This window comes from Hemicordylus capensis, chromosome 2 (assembly GCF_027244095.1).
Source record: "Hemicordylus capensis ecotype Gifberg chromosome 2, rHemCap1.1.pri, whole genome shotgun sequence".
NCBI lineage: Eukaryota > Metazoa > Chordata > Lepidosauria > Squamata > Cordylidae > Hemicordylus > Hemicordylus capensis.
In genome coordinates, this window is record NC_069658.1 from 78,247,472 (window position 1) to 78,261,106 (window position 13,635).

The following is a 13,635-nucleotide window of genomic DNA, read 5'->3' on the forward strand; positions in this document are numbered from 1 at the left end:
TGTACCAGGTCGCTCTGTCAGTTCTAGGGGTCCGAAACAACAAAATGTTTTGCAGCCGAAACAGGGACATTTTGTTTTGTATACAAAACTTTTGAATCTGGAAAATGGGTGTTTTGTCTTGTCTACAAAACACCCGAAACAGGCTCTTTTGGGTACAAAACGTTTTGTATCCGAAACGTTTCGCACATCCCTAGTCAGTTCCACCATGCATGGAGCTTCAGCAGCGCCAAGCATTCCAGCTCGTCCTGTAACAGGGTCAAAGGCTTATGCAGTCGAGTTTTATGCAGTCGAGAATTATGCAGTCGAGTTTCCCGCATTTGGGGAAATCGCAGGGGTCAGCACACCCGCAGTGCAATGGATGAGCCTCACCCTGGGAAAACCTCCTTCGTGATCAAGGTGTCTCCCCTGCCAGGAATTGTTCTGTTCTGGCTCCCGGAATTGCCAATCCATCCAAAGGAAGATCAACCACAAATTATGCAGTCGAGTTTCCCGCATTTGGGGAAATCGCAGGGGTCAGCACACCCGCAGTGCAATGGAAGAGCCTCACCCTGGGAAAACCTCCTTCGTGATCAAGGTGTCTCCCCTGCCAGGAATTGTCCTGTTCTGGCTACCGGAATTGCCAATCCATCCAAAGGAAGATCAACATGCCCCCCCCCCCATCCCCAGCTCCAGGAAAAGGGTCCCAGCCCAGTTAGGCTTGAAGTTTTGGCTTTGCTGTTAATTAGCCATTTGTGCTCTGTTCTGGGTATGGAGGAGCTCATGTGCAGGAAGGTGGCAAAAGAAGTAGCAGCTGGCAGGGTTTGGGGCCCCTTGATTCCCCCCTGATTCCTTACTTGTGTGTGTTAGCTTTGGGTATGGTGCGCAAGAAGGCACCTGGTGAATTTCAACTTATTCATCTCGTTTCCGACTCCAAGAGCTCCTCTGTTAATGATTGAATCCCTGAGCACCTTTGCTCCATTCACTACACCTCTTTTGATGAGGCATTTAAGATAGTTAGGGGCTCTGGACCAGGGGCCTTCCTTGTAAAGTGTGACACTGAGTTTGCTTTCCACCTGTTGCCTGTCCACCCGCTGGACATTGACCTGTTAAGCTTTGACATTGAAGGTAAGTTTTACTTTGACAGAGCCCTCTCTATGGGGTGCTTTGTTTCTTGTGTTGCTTTTGAGGCATTTAGTATCTTATTGGAATGGGCACTGAGGCAAAAGGCAGATTGTGTGTACACTGAACATTTCTTGGATGTTTTTATGTTTATTGGGCCCCGGGGTTCAGGTGTATGTTGCTGACTGCTTGACAACCTTATCCAGCTAACTGAGGAGTTGGTCCTCTACATGATTGTCCTTTTTGAGCAGTGAGTTAGACACTGTTACGGGCTTTAGCCGCTTTTCTGAAGGTATTTTGTGGGCTCAATGGGGACCGTGTGTCAGTTAGGAAGACCACTCTACGGGAGCTCTAAGTAGTAATTGGCCACCTGAATTTTGCGTGTAGAGCAGTTGCTCCTGGTAGGGCCTTTCTCAGGCACTTGCGGTGTTGTGACTGGAATCAAGCTGCCTCACCATTGGGTGCAAGTGACCAAGGTTATGCGTGCTGACCTAGCCGTGCAGGCATCATTCGTAAGGGATTTCAATGCGGTCTCATTTTGACGGGATGAACAATTATTGGAAGCTGAGCTCCAGGTGCACTCAGATACTTCAGGTGGCCTTGACTTTGGAGTGTACTTTTCAGAGAGGTGGTGTTCCATCTGTTGGTTCTTGAGCTGGGCTGAGGAAGGAATTATGAGAGACCTCACATTTCTGGAGCTTTTTCCTATTGTTGTGGCTGTGCACCTGTGGGCAGAGGAGTTTACTGACTCCACTGTCCACTTTTGGTGTGACAATCAGGCAGTAGTACAAGTTGTGAACTCTCAAACCTCTCATTCACCTAGGGTCATGAGTCTCCTGTACCCCTTTGTCCTCCAGTGCCTGCAGCTTAACATCCTGTTCTTGGTATGGCATGTACCTGGGCTGCAGAATTGCTGATGCCCTGTCTCATTTCCAGGAAGCAAGTTTCAGGGTATTAGCTCCTGAGGTCAGGATGGAACCAGAAATGATGCCGGAGGCTCTGTGGAGGCTTGGAGGATAGAAGCCCTATGAGCCATTGATATGTCTTTGGCCCCCAGTACCAGGGCTAGTTATTCCAGTAAGGTAGCTTCTTTCCCTACCGTTAGACATCTGGCTGGCCTTACAGACACCTGGCCTGTTCCTCCTGATCGTTTAATGCAGTTTATGGTGCACCTGCATGCATCAAGGTAGGGCTGTTTCCACCCTGGCCGGCTACCTGGCTGCCCTGTCCTTTGAATCCCAAACAAGGGGTTGACAAGATCATACTGGAGATATGAGAATCTGGTGTATGCTTGGACTAGGCAGTCCTCTGGGGCACAGGCCCATTACTGTTGAACTTCTGGAGGCTATTCTCCTGCAGTTACTGTCTATCTGTAGCTCCTCCAGGGAGATAGTGCTTTTTCAAGCAGCAGTGTCATTCTCTGGGGACTTCAGGCTGGCTGAAGTCCTCCACCACAGTGGTAGAGCAGAGCCCCTCAGGTGGGCTGTTTACAATTTGCTGACCTCTCTTTTGCAGAGTCTGGGGTCCATTTGCTCCTGTACAGATCAAAGACTGATCAGAAAGGTAAGGGTCAGGAGTTGCACTGGCTGCAGCTGGCAGTGACATATTGTGTCCAGTTCAGGCTTTGGGGTGTTATGTGGACTTAAGGCCAACCTCCGGGGGCTGCTTGTTTGTACATGCCGATAGCATGCCTCTGACACAGTACCAGTTGTGGGCTGTGCTGCAGAAAGTGCTTGTTAAGCTGGGTGAACTGGTTCACATTTTTATCCTACACTCCGTTCAGATTGGAGCCACGATGGCTGCCTGTTGGATGGGTTTTGTTGATTCTGCGATCGATCGCATAGGAAGATGGAAGTCCAGGGTGTTTCTATACTATGTACGTTAATGGTTTATGTTGCTCCCTTGCCTATTCTTGGCTGTTCAGCTTTTCTTGTTCTCTTTGGAAAGTTCTGGCAGAGCAGTGGCTCCTGTGCGTGTTCTGATATGAGAACATTCCAATGTTTTCTCAGCCTTCAAACGAGCCAGCATCTCCGGGTACCCAACTTGGTTTGGGGAAGTGGGCCAGCCTGCACTGGTAGACGGGGGATGCTGTGGAGCTAGTTGCTTCCAGCTTTGTGGGAGGATTTAGCTGTTAGTGCCCATCCCCAGATTTTGGTTGTTCATTTTGGGGGAAATGATCTAGGTAAGCGAAGTGGGTTCTCTTTGAGTCAACAACGCATGGCCAACTTTGCCACTATTCGTGGTTGGATCCCAGGGGTTGTTATCAATTGGGCTGATTGGATGCAAAGGAGAGTTGGGAGGGGTGTGTGAGATTTGTGGGCTGATACACTTATCCATTGAGGGATGCAATATGTATTTGGCCAATCTGCGGGATGGGCTTGTTGAGGTTTTGGAGGGCAGTGGGGGAGGAAGGCCAAGCTAGGCTGACCTCCCTCTGTGGCAGGTACAGTGTGGGCTGAGTGGAGGTCTAGAAGGGTTTGAGTTTGGTGAGCACCCTTGGGTAGTTGGAAAGGGTGGATTGGTCAGTCGGTCCTTAGAGACTTCACAGCTTGGGGACTTCGATTTGCTATGACACCTGCTCCAGAGCTTCACAAATCTTAAAGGCCGTGTGGCTTGTGGGAGGAAGCTCTAGAAGTTGCCCTGACTGCTCTGGGGATGACAATGATGGGGATGAAGCAGGTCTGCACTACTTCTATCCTGGAATCAGGGTGTGTCACCTGTTCAAGGCATGGGGAAAGACTTTGATGTCTGAACCTGGCCTTTGATAGGCCCACATGTTGCGGGGTGGAGTTCATTCCACAGTTCGCTAATTTTGATCATTAATAAAGTTGTGGCCCTTTTACCCAAAATTGAACTGTGTTTGTGTCTTCTTTGCAGCTGTGGTGTGGTGGCAAAGGAACATCCTGGATTCAATCTCTGCCTTTTGCACTTAGGGGCAGAAAAGGAAATGAGGAGCCTGAATACACAAAGGGTTCAGAACAGTTCTGGTTAGATCCATAGTTTCAGGCTATGGATGCATATTAGAGCCTATTTCTATGCTTCTTTTTAGAAATCTTTCTAAAACCACTCGTGGGTCAAATCCCCTCCTATTTAAAGGATACCACTGATTTTTATTTTATTTTATTGATAAGCTTGAATTACCTTCACAATTTCTTATGGTGACCATATATATATATTTTCATTATATACCAGTATTCCTCAAGATGAAGCCTTGTGTATCATATTTGTATATTGAATTGACTCTGAATAAGAGGTCTATTTTTGAACCTTCTATTCATTCTTCAAAGATTTAGCAGAAATAACTCTTGCTAATTTTTTTCCAGTTTTCTAAAGAACATTATTGTCAGATCTCTGGGGTAGCCATGGGGCTACCCCATGGATTTGCTCCAGAGTTGGCCAACCTCTTCATTGATATATTTATATGTTTTAAAAGATAATAACTTTGTGAAGCATATTGGAGCTTATAAGATATATCTTGATGATATTTTTTTATTATAAGGTCAGGTTCTGAGAAAGAATTACACAGTTTAAAAAACCTTTTAGATAATATCCAACTATCAAATTTCAGGTATCTTATGTGAAGGACAATATTAATTTTTTGGATGTGGAAATCAGGAATATGGGAGGAACCTTAATTATGGGATTGTACAGAAGATCTTCAGATGTCAATTCATTGTTAAAATATGAATTGGGGGGGGAAATCTTCCTTTCTCTCAAATGCTAAGACTTCGAATAAATTGTAGTGATTTAATTTCTTTTTGTAGGAAAGCGAATACTCTCAAAATAAATCTTGTAGAGAAAGGATATCCAGAACGTATAATCAAGGGAGCTTTTTACAAAGCCAACGCTAAGGAAAGAGGGATGTTGCTGGGTCCAAGTACTAAAAAGAACACTACAAATAGGATGATTAATCCTATAACTTATGACACTCATTCACATGGTGCTGAAAAGTTCATCAGGAAACATTGGCATTTGTTACAAGGTATCCAGAAATGTGATAAACAGCCTAGGTTGATCATCAGGGGATTTGGTGTAGGGTGTTATCAGCACGCTGATGACACCCAAATCTATTTCTTCATGTCAGCTTTATCAGGTGATGGCACAACTTCCCTAAATGCTTGCCTTGAGGCAATAATGGGCTGGATAAGGGATGACAAACTAAAACTGAATCCAAACAAGACAGATGTGCTCATTGTAGAAAACTGCAGTTCAGGAAATAGATTTGCCAGATCTGCCACTTCCCCGGAAGGTCCACAGTTTGGGATTACTTCTGGACCCAACCCTCTCTCTGATACCTCAGGTGGAGGTGGTGGCCAGGAGTGCTTTCTATCAGCTTCAGCTGGTTTGCCAACTACACCCTTTCCTGGAAGTGAGTGACCTTAAGACAGTGGTGAACATGCTGGTAACCTCCAGGCTGGAAACCTCTGATGCATTCTATGCAGGGCTACCTTTGTATGTAGTCCAGAAACTGCAATTGACGCAGAATGCTGTTGCCAGACTGGGATGTCCTGTAGAGACCATATTATTTTAAAAGAACTACAGTGGCTACCAATAGGTTTCCCAGCAAAATAAAAAGTGCTGGCTATTTCCTATAAAATCTTTAACAGCTTGGGCTCAGGGTATTTAAGAGAACACCTTCTTTGTTATGAACCCTGCCATCTACTAAGATCTTCAGGGGAGGTTCATCTGAGGGTGCCACTGGCTTGTCTGGTGACAACTCAGAGGCAGGCCTTTTCTGTATTTGCCCCAGAGCTGTGGGACTGCTGAGATTAGAACTGCTCCATCCCTGTTGATCTTTAGGAAACAGCTGGAGATACATCTCTTCAGCCAAGCTTTTTAGCTATTTAGTGGTTTTAGCTTTTTAAATTTGAACTGTTATATGTTTTTTGTTTTAAAGTTTTCTGTTTTGGTTTAATGTTGTAAACCACCTAGAGACATTGGCAATGGGCAGTGTACAAATATGCTTAACAACAGCAACAACAATTGGTGACTTCTTCAATTGTAATATGAAAGGAGTGATTTATGTCCTCCGGTGCCCATGTGCATTGTTATATGCCACTGCAAAGCAGTGCCTCCCACCCACAACACTCTCAGACGTTCCAGAAGGATACTATGGTCGATAGTATCGAAAGCCGCAGAGAGATCCAAAAGGACCAACAGAGTCACACTTCCTCTGTCCATTCCCAATTGGAGATCATCCATCAGGCTGACCAAGGCAGTCTCCACCCCATAGCCCTCCCGAAAACCAGTTTGAAATGGGTCTAGATAATCAGTTTCCTCCAAGACCACCTGGAGCTGGGAGGCCACCACCCTCGCAATCACCTTGCCCAACCATGGGAGGTTGGAGATAGGCCTGTAGCTATTAAACTCTGAGGGGTCCAAGGCAGGCTTCTTAAGAATAGGTCTAATAATTGTCTCCTTTAAACAAGGAGGCATCCTGCCCTCCCTCAGAGAGGCATTTATAATTGCCACCAGGCTCTCCACAACAACCCCCTTGCCAGATAGTATAAGCCATGTCGGGCAAGGATCAAGCAGACAGGTGGTAGAACGTACCGTTCCGAGCAGCTTGTCCACATCCTCAGGAGTCACAAACTGAAATTGATCCAGTCTAACCACACAAGAGGAGTTGCTGGATACCTCTGCATCTGACACTGCGATAACTGTGGAGTCTAAATCAACCCGAATACGAGAGACCTTGTCCACAAAAAACTCATTAAAAGCATCACAGCGGGCAACTGATGGTTCCAAAGATGGATTCAGGGGAGTAGGGGGCCCTACTAGACCCCTCACAACCCTGAATAGCTCCGCCGGACGAGAGCCTGCGGAAGCAATATGGGCAGAAAAGAAACACTTCTTTGCTGAACGTATAGCCAGAGCATAGATCTTTAAATGTGCTCTATGTCGTAATCTGTTGGATTCGAGTCGAGTCTTCCTCCACTTGCGCTGTTACTGGTCGGAAGGTGTTCTTGATTGTAGAGGAGAATGGGGCATTCTTATTCACTGTGTGTATTCAGTATCTAGATGGGGTTGGACTCCCCTGATGGAAGTAAGAGCAAATGAATACAATCCTAGCTCATAAGTTTCAACTCAGTATTCACAAGCCCTGATTCTCTGTACATAGTGCCCAACTGAATATGTGTACAGTAACTTATATTATATTAAAATTAAAAAAATACCTTTAGCCCCTTTGGGGGCTTCCTAAAGGCCATGGGGGTCTGCAAAGGTTCCCCCTCCCCCTGCTGGCCTCTTAATTCACCACTGCAGCCTGTCCCAGGCTGAGGGCCTCACAGGAACCATTAGAGCATGTGCGGTTGCCATTTTAAAAAAAATATATATTTAAAATATATATATATATGGCTGTCAAAAACAAAATGGCCACCGCTCATGCTCAGTTAGCCTCTGCATGGCCTGGCATGGCCTAGGGCTTCACAGAGGCCATTTGATCATGCATGGTGACCATTTTGATTTTGGCAGCCATTTTTAATTTTTTTTAAATTTTAAAAATTGGTGCCCCCCCTTGAAGTGCCCAGGGCATGTGCCCTGCCTGCCCTACCCTAGATACGCCCCTGGACAGGCATGAGCCTGTCAGCAGCCTGAGGGGAATGAGCAGCCATGGCAGCACGGAAGGGCCCAGTCAACCACTGCTGCTGTTTGGGGCTACAGAGGCCATTGTCAGAGGCAGGCAGGCAGACAAGGGATGGGCCTGGGCCTGTCAGCGGCCTGAGGGGAATGAGCGGCCACGATGGTGGCAGCAGCGAGGAATGGCGCGATCAACCACTGCTGCTGCTCCTACAGGGAGGAGCAGGAGCGGGACTTGGGTGGGGAGGTCTCTGGGGATAGGAGGCTGCAGCTTAGCAAATAGGCAGCAACAGTGCTGCAGCCACAACCAAGAAGGGTGAGGGGGATGGAAGCAATGGGATGGAGGAGCAGGAGTGCAGCTCAGGTGAGGGTGGGGAGATCTCTGAGGTGAGGGGAGCAATCAAGTACTAACGCGCAGATGCTCTAGAGCGTGCAAGAGTTCCAGCATTGAAGCGGAGAGAAATAATGGTGGCGGTCAGGATGCAGAGATGGAGGGCTAGCAGGAGAAGCCCCTCTGGCCAAATGAGGTGGGTGGACGGTGGGCGAAGCCCCGCCGGCCAGGAAGAGGAGGTGGTGGCAGGGAGAAATAATGGTGGCGGCGAGGAGGTGGGCAGATGGTGGGCAAAGCCCTACCAGCCGGGAGGAGGAGGTGAGAGGCGGTGGCGGAATGGCCTTGCCCTGGCCCGCCCAATGGGGAGAGTTGTGAGGAGAGTGAGCGAGCGAGCTGCGGGGGGGGGAGAGTGAGCGAGCGAGCTGTGGGGGGAGCGAGCGAGTGAGCTGGGGGAGAGTGAGCGAGTGAGCTGAGGGGGGAGAGCGAGCAAGCAAGCTGCAGGGGGGAGAGCGAGCTGTGGGGGGAGAGCGAGCGAGCGTGCTGCGGGGGGAGAGCGGGTGAGCAAGCTGCGGGGGAGAGCGAGTGAGCATGCTACAGGAGAGAGCGAGTGAGCATGCTGCAGGGGGGAGAGTGAGCGAGAGCGCTGTGTGGGGGAGAGCGAGCGAGAGCGCTATGGGGGAGAGCAAGCGACAGCGCTGTGGGGGGAGAGTGAGTGAGCGTGCTGCAGGGGGAGAGCAAGCGTGCTGCGGGGAGAGAGTGAGCGAGCGTGCTGTGGGGGGAGAGCGAGCGAGAGTGCCATGGGGAGAGGGAGTGAGCGTGCTGCGGGGGGAGAGCGAGCGAGAGCACTATGGGGAGAGCAAGCGAGAGTGCTGTGGGGGGAGAGTGAGCGAGCGTGCTGTGGGGGTAGAGTGAGTGAGAGCACTATGGGGGAGAGTGAGCAAGAGCGCTGTGGGGGGAGAGTGAGCGAGCGTGCTGCAGGGGGAGAGCGAGCAAGAGCGCTATGGGGGAAAGCGAGCAAGAGCGCTGTGTGGGGGAGAGCGAGCGAGCTCTATGGGAGAGCGAGCAAGAGCGCTGTGTGGGGGAGAGTGAGCGAGAGCGCTATGGGAGAGAGCGAGCGAGAGTGCTGCGGGGGGAGAGCGAGCGAGCGCGCTGCAGGGGGGATGCCACAGGCTCAGTGCACAACTGCACAGATGCTCTGTGCAGGGTCAGCTAGTTTTTATTTATTTATTTATTACATTTATAAACCGCCCCATCCAGAGGCTCTGGGCGGTGTACAATAACTTTTAAAAAGACATAAAACCCACAATTAAAACAATGCTAAAACAATATAAAAACAATTCAAAAATGATTAAAACAATTTAAAACCAATTAAAATACTTTTAAAAACAACAACACTTTATGTGTGAAGATATGGGATTCTAAGTAAAAGAGAAATGTATATAAGTAATATTTGAGATCCATATAGCCTCCGACCTTCTGAAGACAATCCTGCTTGCAGGTTGATTGCTCTCCTGTTTCACCCGTGCCTTCTACCTGAGTGCTTGACTGATTCCACCTGTCCCTGAGGACCAGAGATCTCTCATGAGAGGGGAGATTTCTGGAGCCCTTGGGAGCATAAATAGGAAGAAGGCACACGGGAGGTATAGCCAACGGTGTAGCCAGCGGACTGCCTGCAGGCGACCGCCGAAGCCAGCCTCCAAAGGGGGATAGTCTTTGGTGCCAAGCCTTCGGTGTGGCACTAGGGTCTGGGGGAATTTATATTAAGGTGGGGTTGGAAGTCTGGGTTGAAGTTTGTTAGTCCTCCTTTTATTGGGTTGTGCCAGGCCTTTCGTTGTCATGTGTTTGGGTTCTCTTAGGCAGAGTGATTCAGGGGGTGCGTCTGGAAGCTCTGGGGCAACTATTACTGTAATTTAGTAACTTTTTCTACTTCAGGCTGCCCTGTCAGCTCTCTGGTCTAAGGGAGCAACTACCCATGGAACCTGGTCTTGCTCCTCTGCAATGGCAGGTAGGTTCAGAATAAGACCGAAATCATCCATGAACTTAATCATGGATGAGGGAACCAACCTGGCTTGTATAATTGAGACCTGTATGGGGGAGCTATTGGCCCAGTTTGGGCCCAGCTTCTCGCACCAGGCTACTCTATTGTGGAGCAGAGTAGGGGAAGTGGGCGGGGTGTGTGTGTGGAGTGGCTGAGGTCCATAAGAATACCATTTCCCTTACCAGGGCCCCTGTGTGACAGCTGACTTATATTGAGTGTGCATTTTTGAAGCTGGAAACTAGGGATAGATTGGGGATTCTGTTGGTGTTCTGTCCACCCCGCTGCCCAACTGATTCCCTTACTGGGCTGATGGAGTTGGTCTCAGAGTTCGTGATGGAGTCACCCAGACTTTTAGTGCTGAGGGACCTCAGTATCCATAATGACTTGTCTGGTGCAGCTCAAGAGTTCATAGCGGCCATGACAACTATGGGCCTATCCCAGCTAGTTTCAGGACCAACTCATATTGCTGACCACACACTCAATTTGGTCTTTTGTTTGGATCAGGGGAGTGTTCCATGGCTGAGGGATACTGTGGTTTCCCCATTGTCATGCACTGCCCAGAGTCTTTGGATCGGATGGTCTATAAATGTTAAATAAATAAATAAATAGGATTTATATTTTTATTTATGATTAGGGATGTGTGAATCAATTCAGGTACAAAATTCAGGTACAAAAATCTAGCTGATTCAGGTGATTTGTAGACAAAACAAATAACCCCTGTGCTCAATTGCCCAGATTTGGGTACAAAACAAATCACCCAGATTCGGACCCCCCAAAATTTGGAGATTCAGAACACCATTTTGTGGCCAAAGTGGTAGTGCCCAATGGTACAATCAATGGGTGGTAGTGCCCAATGCATCGAAGCTACCACCCACATTTCAAAGAAATTGGGCAAAGGAGTGATTATTTAAGCTTTAAGTTTTCTCCCATAGGGAATAATGGGGATTTCAGCAGCCCCATAACTGGTGCGTGGGGGGCACCAGGGTGGCCCAGTGTGGGTTGTGGTGGGTGGTAGTACACAATGGGTGGAAGGAAGCTACCACCAAAATTCAAAGCAATTGGGCAAAGGGGTGGTTTTTAACAAATTTCTGAGGTTTGTGCATTGGGGTAGCCCAGAGCAGGTTGTGACGTAGTGCACATGGGGTGCCAACCACCCCCAAAACTACAAGCCCATGAGGTAATGGGTTTTGTTGTTATTTTCAATCTTTGAGGTGCTTTGGGTGTGGATCCTTTGGTGCAAAATAATAGTGGATTATCTTGTCATTCATCATTTTGCACCAAATATGATGAATGGACATCTTTGTTCATTCATCAGCTCTGTGAATATGCCCTAGGAAGACACAGAACTACTTTTGATTAATTGACTCTTTTCTACATACATTAGGAAAACAGATCCTTATCCATAAAATGTCACACCATGATGATGATGATAGTTAGAGGGCAGGTGTCTGCCATTCTGTCCCATCTGTTTTTCCATTCATGAATACATCCCCTTGCTCTTCTAAACTTGATTATACTCTATTTCCATGCTATCATAAAAACATAAGCCAGTCTTTCCAGTCTATTTTGAGGGGAAGGTATTTAATAAAAAATAAATTTGTCTCAACCCCATTTTGTCTTGGGCAATATAAAAATCAAATTTCCACTTTTATAACTACCCTGCCCCCCCAAACCCAAACTTCTCACTTCAGTAAAAAGTGATAGGTGTTCAGTAATATTGAAAAGATATGTATTTCAAAGAGCAAGGTTTGTAATCTCATATACACACAAGTGAAGGTTAAGGTCATCTGAGGAGGTCTGTCTCCAGTTGCCACCTGGTGGCGTCTGGTGGCGACGCAGAGGCAGGCCTTCTCTGTAGCTGCTCCTGGGCTATAGAATGCACTCCCAGCAGAAATTCGTAATCTGAGATCATTGCTGTCCTTCAAGAGGGCCCTTAAAACGTACTTATTTGGCCTGGCCTTCCAGAGTTTTAAATGATTAATTGTTTTAAACTGTTTTAAATTGTTGCCCTGATTTTCAGGACTTTTAGCTGTTTTATTGGTTTTATTGTGTTTTAATAGTTTGATTTTAATTGTTAATTTGTTTTTCATTGTTTTTATCATGTTGTGAACCGCCCTGAGCTGTATCAGAAAGGCGTTATATAAATCTAATAAATAAACAAACAAACTGTGTTTGCAGTTTGCAAGCATTCTTCCTGTACCACAAAATGACCATGCACTCTCCCTTCACTCATTGCAAGTTGATGTCCAGAGGAGCATTGTATTTATATTTCCAGCCCTTGAGCTTTTGTTTTTTAAATGTTTTTCCATTTCCTAAGTGATTTTTGTGATAATCAGACACTGACTGACATGCAGTGAACTGAAAAAATAGAGCTTTTTCATTGCTGGGTAATTCAGTGCAAGTCCAGATTGCCTATCTCAAAAAGTACCCAAGAAAACCTCAAAACCTTGTCAGAAGCTATCACTCCCCATGTGTTTGCAATGGGAGAGTTTTTGCACATTTTCTGGAAGATTGAGCCATTTTTCCAGGGTTTTTTATTTTTCTGGTAGTCTGGAGCCTACTTGTAAAATCGCACATTTTTATCTTTTGTGGTTTGGTCTGGGAATTTCAGGTCAGTGAGTGAGTCCCAAGTGACTTTATATAGCTATATAGAAGATTAGATAGATAGATAGATTAGATTATAGATATAGATATATACATACACATACACACAGCCTTCTCACTCACCAGCACAGTTTCATATTCTCTCATAGCTATATGAGGGGGAGGGGAGCGGGGATACAAAACTGCTGGTGAGTGAGACTTTTTTTCTCACTGCAAGATACGGAGCAAAGGCTACCTTTCATAGTACTTAAAAAAATCCAATAGATGTCGTATGTTACTGTAAACAACAGGCATGATTTTTATTTTTTATTTTTTAAAAGAAAGAGAATATGAGTTATTTCAGAAATGGAAATGACATTTAGTTCAGTTTCCAACCAGTTCCTTTTCTGGAATTTCTTTCAAGAGCAAACTCTGCCAGAGGCACTGACTTATGATGGTTTTGTGATTATTGTTATACACATGTTGGAAAGCTCCATATGGACCTTTCCACTCCAAGTGGGACTTATTCAATTACAGATGAAATTTGAAGAGAAAGGTTACTGTCGTTGTCTCCTTACTAGATAGGCAGGCAGGGCTAACTCTCTGCAATTCCCCCCCCCCCGCTTGTGGGTACTTCTTTACAGGGCTAATCAGAAAATGAAGAGCGGGGGACCCTCTAGAAAGTGTGCAAAGCTAATTATACTCTTAGGAGTTTTATCATCTACAATTCAAATCAGGATTTCCCTAAGTAGGATTGAGAATTTTGCATATTGCATGTGCTGCTAACCTTTATCGCGAAAGCAACTGAAAAAGCGAGAATAATTTCCATATCAAAGGTATTTCCTACTCTACATTTTAATTCATCGGTGTATTTTATGCAAAGTTTTGCAGAAATTGACACTGGATTGTGGCTGCCTATGGAGACATTTGTTCAAAAGCATGTTTGACTTAATGAAATGGAGGTAGGCAGCATTTCACGAAGGTATGTATACCTCGTCAAATGTGG

General features: G+C 46.5%; 1 non-coding gene and 1 pseudogene across 1 annotated transcript; both read right to left on the minus strand.

The window, feature by feature from the left end:
* Positions 1-255: 255 nt before the first annotated feature.
* On the minus strand, positions 256-419 carry LOC128348323 (U1 spliceosomal RNA). The gene has a single exon (XR_008318080.1). It is a non-coding gene; the product is annotated as a U1 spliceosomal RNA (small nuclear RNA).
* Positions 420-444: 25 nt separating this feature from the next.
* LOC128348322 (uncharacterized) lies at positions 445-597 on the minus strand (annotated as a pseudogene).
* Positions 598-13,635: the final 13,038 nt, after the last annotated feature.